Below are 6,617 nucleotides of genomic sequence, written 5' to 3'. Positions count from 1 at the left end.
GGACAAAAGATACCCCTTACACCAATGTTGAAGTGACACAGGTCTGCTTAAACTACTATTTTTACTATTTTTCCATTCTTTTCTATTAAATATTGACTCTGTTTGTGGTTAGGAGTCACACATCCCAAACCAAACACCACTGCCCTGCATCACAGACCCTTTTTTGTTCACATTTGGCCTCATGGGGGAAGATCCAGCTCCACCACCCACCTGAATTTAGGACAGCTTGGCAGCCCCCCTGAACTCCAACAGCGGGATTTTGCTGGCTGGTCCAAACCCAAACCCTCAGGGAAGTTCACATTCAGCCCAGGCAGAGGGGCCAAGCCTCATGATTCAAGCCTGAACTACTTTTTGTAGCCTCCTAAAGGAGGAATGAGCCTCTGAGCCAGGGTCCAGCAAGGCCCCCGTCCCCAAAACCCAGCTCTGCACCAGCCCTGCCACGACAACCCCGACCCTTCCAGCTCAAGGCCACCCATGAGCAAACCCAAACCCAGCAAACAGACCACTCACCAACCCACTGGGGAAAGGAGACAGGAAAAAGAACAAGGTTTGGGGAAATATTTTGAGAAATCCAGCACCTGGCCAGCACTAATTTGGGTTCTGAGCACTTTGAGGCTGCTGGAGCAGAGGTGTGGAAGTCTCCACCGTGAGCTGTCTGTATTTAGGGGGGCAGAAGGGCACTTAGCACCCACTTTGGCACCTCTGCAATTTGTGGAGGTGAGTAATTCTTCCTGTACCTACGGGCTGGAGGAGCTGGCCACCCATTCCCAGCTCAGAACTTTCCCAGGAACGCTCAGCCACCCAGTGATTGTTTCTCAAAGTTCTTTGGGTCAGAGGAGCCTTTTAAAATTCCCTTTGCAGCTTCCCACAGCCCTCCCACACATCATCCTTGAGGTGATTTGGGACAGGCACCTTCTCCAAGGCTCCTCTGCCTGAGCAAGAACAAAGTTAACCCTGACTTGCTTTTCCTGACACAGGGAAAGTCAGGGACAGGGACTTCTGACAAGGGCATGGAGTGACAGGACAAGAAATGGCTTTTAAGTGACATAAGAGGGCAGGTTTATGTCAGATATTGGGAAGGAATTTTTGCCTGTGAGGGCAGGGAGGCCCTGGCACAGGGTGCCCAGGGAAGCTGTGGCTGCCCCTGGATCCCTGGAAGTGTCCAAGGCCAGGCTGGACAGGGCTTGGAGCAACCTGGGACAGTGGAAGGTGTCCTTGCCCATGGCAGGGGTGACACTGGATGGGCTTTAAGATCCTTTCCCACTCAACCCATTTAATTTTTCAATGAATTCATAAACCAGGGACTTACAAAGACCACTCAGGATATCAAAACCTATCCCAGCCATTATTTCTTCCCTGAATCCCTTGTAAAGGTTGTATACCAGTTTTATAAACTTCTGTATTCCATGCCTTAGTGACAGCAGGATGTCCCAAGTGTTTTTCTGCCATCCCACAAGATGATAGAACACACCTGAATTCAGTGTGCTGCAGAATTGTTTTTCAAAAGAAAGTTATTACACATTAGAAAGGTACAGTGAGTCATGAGCACACAACCACCCCTTAAACTTAGTGAAGTGGGAAATATTCCACAAATGCCTGCATCCACCAGGCTGATGCAGGAGGAATGAAATGTGCTTTGATAAAAAACACAAGTGGAAAAAAGCAAAAACTATACGGAAGGAAGCAAGTCACAAACTATTTGCTCTTGCCTCCCCAGGTGGCCAAAGCTCAGAAGAGGTAAAAGACTCAGCTTAGTGGTTAGGCCTGGCTTACAAGTCTCAACCTGCTGCTGGGAAAAAAAAATCTCATTTTCCTGCCTGGACTCCCAGCAGAAGAAAAATCTGTAAGGCCCAACAACACCTTTTAAATTTTGTTAAAAGCACATTTATATACAAAAATGGAGCCTCGTTCCTGTCTATCTCCCCTGCCCAGACTTGCCCAGTTCTTCATGCAAATTGTTCCCATTTCTCTTATCAGTGCCCTTATATCCCCAGATCAATACCACTTTTCCTACCTCCCCCATTTGTCCTCACCAACAAACTTGACCAGTGGCCTTGACCTCATTTTCTTTACACCTTCACCCAGCCACTGGGGTATTTCCTTCTCCCCAGCAGCTCTCCCTTTCCAGGCAGGATATATTAAATATGTCTATCAGGATTTATTCTGTAGGCAGCCAGGCAGGCTGGGACACACTGAGTTCATGCCACCCTTGTTCAGGGTGTCCTTCCAAAACAAACAGAAACCTGTGCAAGTCCTTGTCTCTCCCATCCCACTTATTTGTCCTGAAACAGAAAGAAAAAGGAAAAAAAAAACCAAGTTTTTTCTCCTGCACACACACAGAAGCCACAAAAAGGTGCTGCAAAACAACCACATCTGGCCTTTAAGTGTCATTATTTGCCTTGGGAGCTTTGGTTTCAGCTGGGATAGAGGTTTAAGTTTATTATTTTAAGGAGTTCTAACAGAATTAGAGGACTTTCTGTCAGTGATTTGCACAGTAAATCCAATTACTGCTTTTCACTTCTGTTCGGTGTAAATCATTACTATCAGAACATTCTGGTTTTTTGAATGCACTTAAAGGAGAAATAAGAGCTGGAAGTGCCCAAGGCCAGATTGGATGGGGCTTGGAGCAGCCTGGGACAGTGGAAGGTGTCCCTGCCTGTGGAAGAAAACGAGCTTTAGGGTCCTTTCCAACACAAACCAGTCTGGGGTTCTGTAACATTTTGCAGAAAGGATTTTCTTTTTTAAGCTGCGCTACATGAATCCTAACACCTGTGACTTCAAGGTTTGCCTTCATACTTAATGGGAGGACTTTGCTTTATAAATTTATAAATTATTTCTAAAGCACCTGGTATTTTTAGGTCCATGATGCCCCTGTTTTTTCCTAAGGCCAGGCGGAGGTCACAGTCTCAGTACCAAGAAACTGCATGGACAGAAGTCGGGAAGCAGGTTGGGAAATTATCAGCAGAAATAAAAATATTGGAACGTAACTCTCCAAGTATTTGGGTCTGATGACACCTTTGAAGACTTTTTTTTTTTTTTTTTTGCCAAAGGGGAGAACACACCAGCAGGGCAGGATTCAAACACTTCTCGTGTTGAACACGTTTGCGGGAGCGCTGCTGCCACCAGCTCCAGTTTGAAGTCACTTCTTTGCAATTATTTTTGGACACGGATTTTAGGAGCCAATATTGAGCAGAGAAGTGGGGAATGAGGGCATTTCCTGAGCTTCCCACTTTCCTGTGTGCAGGTGCCTGTTCCTGTGCTGTGATTATTCAGGCTGGCAATTCACTATGACACAAGTGCCAGAATTGCACACCCACCATTTAGACTGCTGTTATCCAGAGGAATTGGAGAAACACCTGAGACTGAAAGAGTTGTAACCACAGCTTTACAAAAGTCACTGGGGTCACAGCAGAACATTTATGAAGCAGCAGAGTGTCAATATTTGATCCATATCCCAACATTAGCCTTACACAAACACAGGTCATATCAAACTATCCTAAATCAAAGGAATACTTACGACCACAGATTTATCATGAAGCCACAGGCACACAAAACTTTTATAATTAATTCTGTTTTCTTTGGCAGCAGCCTTTGGGCACAACTGCTGCTTCTCCATGGCACAAACAAACCCAAAATGTCTCAGCCACAACAAGGCAAAACTGGCAACTCAAGATTCTGGAGAGTCCCAAGCTTGAGGGAAGGGGGTGCAGAAACCTCACTTGTGCCCATTTTTTAATTTTTTTTTTTTTTCACCTAATATCAGTTTTGGAATTAGGACCAAGTGGTTTTCATATCTCTAAATACAAATACACACAGGCTGTTTGCTCCACTATAAATTCCTTTTCAGCCTAGCAGCAGCTCTCTAGCAGGGTGTGAGTTAGGCTGCTGAAGCAAAGGATTGTTTTTGGAAAGTATTAAGACTTCAACTGAATTGTTCCTAATTACAGAGCACAGTGACAGTGCAGCATGCAGATTTATTCAGGGGGAGAAAGGGAGAACTGTGATGTTTAGAGAGCTATAATGAGCTGCAATGATGTTTAACAATCTCTCTTTGTACACACACAAAACCCTCCCCAATAACTGATACACTGATCCCTCTAAATTTGTAGCTGACTTGGGAAAATTCAAAGTTTTTTTGCAACATCCCATTTCTCCCCCAACTTCCAGCAGTCCCTGCAGTGGGAATATCAGAGCATCCACACACCTAGACCACAGCAGGGTCTGTCTGACCAGGGTGTCTCCACCAAGCACGGCAAACACAGCACTCAGGAGATGCTCTCAACATCATCACTTTCATGTTTTTCCAAGAAAAGGCTCTGATCCTCCTCCTCCTGACACCAAGGATATTTTTATTGGCTTTATTGCTATGTTAAAGGACAGCAGCTGATCCCCAGCAGGGCTTGGCACAGCCAGAGATTTGCCATAAACCCCTGGAAAACTTTGTGCAGCACTTCCTGGGAAAGCTGGAGATGAGCTTCCCCCCTCTTATGGGGTTTGTGGCAGTAAATAAACAACTTAAAGGGGTAACATCCACTCAAGTGTCATTTTCCCTGAGCTGGAAGTTCTTTTCCCTAATCCCACCTGGCAGGCTGAGGCAAACCCTGGAGGAGGCAGCCCACTGCTGTTGTGATTGTGGAGAAGGAAACAATTATGTTCTACTGCTCTTGGGGCTGCTCCACTCTGCCTCTCGAGAGGCTTTCAAGGAAACATGAGCACAAATCACATCTCCTCTTTGATCACTTCTCCTCTTCTCTGCAAAATCTGTGGCAGAGAGAGAAAGGCAGGAGAGGAAAGCATCACAGCTGCCCTTCCTGCACAACCTCAAAAAATGATGATGAAATTCAACCCCCTCTGGCATCAGAATGGCTTTCCATCTCCATATCTGTTATCATGCTGGGTCAATTCCACAGCTGGTTTTTATCCCAAAATGGGGCTTTCCATCCCAAACTGCCCTATTTCCATGCCATGGCCAGCAGCATTTCATCCCTTCTTGCTGACAGATCATCAGAGTTCCTGTTACCTGCACTCAGGTAACACCTCACATTTCCCCCAGAGAGACTTTCTCGTTGCTCTTTTTGGTGCTGGGCCAGTGAAGGTGTGTGACACTTGATTTTGTGGAGCTGATTTGCTCCTTCCGCTGTCACAATTCCAGGGCAGAGGAATTTAATTGGTCACTGAATGATTTCAGCTCATTTTCCTGTGCAGCCAGAAGTGCTGGGAGCCTTCAGTCTGAAATCCAGTGTGTCCCATTAATCAAATGCCACCAGTACCTTAGAACAGGATAGGATGGCATGCTAAAGACAGAAAAATCCCTTTGACAAGGAAAAGATCCATTGTTAATCTGCCCCTCATTCCCAAGCTCTGCCCTGGAGATCAGGAGAAGCAGCAAATCCCAAGCTGTGCTCAGGGAGAGGCGCTTGTAACTGGTTGGGAAGGGCTTGTTTGGGGGTTTTATCTTCTTTGGATGTGCTCCAAAACCTGCATTTGAACCCCTAAATTCTGCAGAAAGGTGGACACCAGACAGCAGACATTTCCTTGGGAGCAATCCCATGTTTGGGGCGGGAAATGGGAGCAGCATCCTGGTGAGACAGCGGATGCAGGGAGGAAGGAGCAAGATGCTGCTCTCCATGAGGGATCCAGGCCCTGTCATCTCCCTGCTCTGGGATACCTCACGCTTTTAAAGCTGAGCAAACACAGGCACTGCACTTTTCCAAACCTGAAGTGTCAGCAACACCTAATTATAAATGCTTCATTTAACAGGGCTGCAAATGAAGCCTGGGACTGCATCCGTAGGGTGGGGGTCAGCTCTGGGATGGCCCCCAGCTCTGAAGTCAGAGACAGCCACAGCAGGATGCAATTCCAGGGATGGATCCTAAACTTGCAAATCATAGCAGAAAAATGGTTTAGTGGTGAGTGGTGGTGGTGGTGCTGGTTTGACTTGATGATGATAAAAGTCTTTTCCAAAACTTAACAATTCTATAATTCCATTAAATCACTCTGCTGAAGTCCTGTGGTACCCCATTTCATTCCTGGGAGGGTTCAGAAGGATTTTGGAAAGAGCCAAACATTCAATTCAGCTGTTTCATCACCGGATGAGGCACAAGGACCACAGACTCAGAGGTTGCCCCACCTGGAAGCCACCCCTTTGTGCATTTATTCACAGGCATTTTTGGGTGCAACAGACCCTCCCCAAAACCTGCGCTGGCTTTCCTCACTGTGAGTCTGTGCTTGGATAAATTTTTTGTAGCAATTTCTGCAAACCCACCGCTTTGCTTAGGCCACCAAAGAGGAATTTCTCCACCAAAAGGGATTTCTCACTGCTGCCAGCATCCCCCAGCAAACCCAAACCTCCTGTAAAACCCAAGAGTGTCACAGGGCTGTGTCCCTTCTCCCGGCATCTCTGCTGGGAAGAGCTGCAGCACCAGGCAAAGGCCTCAGCACGGAGCAAACCAGAAGGATTCCAGCCCTTCGACTGGCATCTGCCTGTGGTGCCCTGCATTTATTTAGGGCAAGCTGGGCCCGGTGGGTGCTGTCTGAGGCAGCTATCTGGTCAAAGGCCTGCGGGGAGCTGGCAGATAGGGCAGGTTAACGTTTAACCCGCGGGACTGTAAAGCAGC

This window comes from Sturnus vulgaris, chromosome 8, assembly GCF_052056855.1.
Source record: "Sturnus vulgaris isolate bStuVul1 chromosome 8, bStuVul1.hap1, whole genome shotgun sequence".
Lineage (NCBI taxonomy): Eukaryota > Metazoa > Chordata > Aves > Passeriformes > Sturnidae > Sturnus > Sturnus vulgaris.
The sequence above is the reverse complement of the archived record's forward strand: the minus strand, read 5'-3'. Positions refer to the sequence as shown.